The following is a 2,307-nucleotide window of genomic DNA, read 5'->3' on the forward strand; positions in this document are numbered from 1 at the left end:
TCAATACTTTAATTTAAGAAAAGTAGAGCAGTGAATATACTACATAGGGTATTCGCATGATACACATTTACAAATAATTGAACCTCCTAGTCTACATCTTTTCCACTTTTGCTATTTCTTCAGCTCTAACTACTTTAGCTTCAACGTTTTTACCTGGGGAAAAAAATCCCAGAAGAAACTAAAACTGAATAAGCTTTTCCACTATCCTCTGAACTGATTTAAAAAACATAATCTATTAAAAATGATTGCTGCCAAAGTCAAGTCAAGTCACATTTATATATATAGCAATGCAATTGACCCAAGGTGCTCACAGAAGTAAAATAAAATAAAAACAGTAATAAAACAAAATATAAATGACAAAAAATAAATAAAAATACAAAAAATAATACTAGTGATAATGATAAAACTGAATAAGATTATAGATAAAAGAAGATACGGTTACTACTACTATAGGCCTAGTAGTCCGAGCGAATTAGGGTTGAATGTGGCGCTAAATACAGTGAAGCGAATATTTGGTTTTGTTGGAAACGTCATTTAATATAGATTAACAATTAGACAGGCCTACAGTATCAATCCTTTCCGGAAAAAAGGTTAGAGGCCATTAAATGAACCACATTTCAATGCATTTTAGGCAAAAAAATTATATGTTATAACGTCATGATATTAGGAAAAATCTCCTGAATTGGTTGAAGAATCTTTATCAAACTTAGTGTGCTTGCTCAAGATAAAGGGCTTAATAAGCTGAATGGGCAGTATATGTCTTGGGGTCAAAGGTTAAGGTCATATTGAAATTACAACAAAACGAAATTCAGGATTGTCAGCAAACTTAACAAAGTAGGCCTAACTCACTGAAAAGCCCACATGAACTGCTTACATATTGAAGGTCATGGGATCATTGACCCCTTGATCATCTCCACATCTGTGCATGCTGTGTATCTATGTGGCAATCACACTCTGAGTCAGGCCTCTTCCTGTGGTGAGTCCACCCCTACTCTTAACTGAACGCATCATCATTTGCCGCAGTCGTGGCCTACTGGTTAGGGCTTCGGGCTTGGAACCGAAGGGTTGCTGGTTTGATCCCCGACCAGTGGGAACGGCTGAAGTGCCCTTGAGCAAGGCACCTAACCCCTCACTGCTCCCCGAGCGCCGAGGCAGCTCACTGCTCCGGGTTAGTGTGTGCTTCACCTCACTGTGTGTTCACTAATTCACGGATGGGATAAATGCAGAGACCAAATTCCTTGTATACGCAAGTATACTTGGCCTAGAAACCTGATTTACATTTACATTTTACATCACTTGCTCAATCTGACCATAGACCTGCCCAAAATCGGTTGCTTCGTCGAATTGTAAAGTAACCTTCATCAAACATCTTGAATAGCCATAGATGTGTTGTTGGCAATTCTGTTGTCATCTATTGCAATACTGTAATTAATTATTTTTTCCAAGCCACTGCTGCAAGATCTTAGCTCACCTCCACCTCGGCAGATGACGCAAAGATTTTCTGAAATTCCATTTTCATCATCAAGCACTGTTCCATCCATGGTAATCAGTCCGAGTAATGAAATTTAGACTGTTGTACATGAATAAATACTGATACTCAACTCTAATGTATAAATTGAGAGTAAAATATGTTTTGTTTTGTTTTGTTTACTCTGGAACCAAAGACCCAAAGGACACCACGAACACAGAGGATGCCGAAAGACTGTTGATCTTTTATTCACCGTATTGCAGTGAGAATACAGCCCAATGTCTAGACTGAACTGCAGGTAGTAGGATGATGAGTACCAGCAGCTATCCCGATGAGATCTGATCTGAATGTGGCTGTGCTCTGCCTTTTATGCTTCTTGGTGCTCGAGAAGCGCCCCCTCCTTGAGACCCCTGAAATGCCGCTCAGCCAATCAGAATTGAGCTGAGCCCATTATAAAGGTGGAAACTATTTCCTGTCAATACATTATACATGTGTTGTTGTATCTTACTCTAGTGTAAATTGGGTTTTCCAGTACTTCCCAATGTGTTTTACTCCCAATTTCATTTTGACCATTTCTTGAGGAAATGGTCTCCTTATAGGCCATACCTGGTCTGTCTGGTATCTTCGTTACCCTTCCTCGGCCATATATGATTATTTCCCCTTCCTTATGGTCTAGCTGGTGTTCATCTACCCTTTGATCTGACAGCTAGTCTTCTAATTATATAATACTAAAACTTATAGAAATATTAATTACCACATAATCTCAACCAAGGTTCTTTTTCGGCATGAAAACCAATTGAGAACCCCTTCGAGAGCTATAACTCGTTGATTAAACTAGT

The sequence above is a fragment of the Alosa pseudoharengus genome, unplaced genomic scaffold (genome assembly GCF_046254945.1).
Source record: "Alosa pseudoharengus isolate Yale_2024_CS ecotype anadromous, Long Island Sound unplaced genomic scaffold, YU_APseudo_1.1 YU_APseudo_1.1_scf_21, whole genome shotgun sequence".
Lineage (NCBI taxonomy): Eukaryota > Metazoa > Chordata > Actinopteri > Clupeiformes > Clupeidae > Alosa > Alosa pseudoharengus.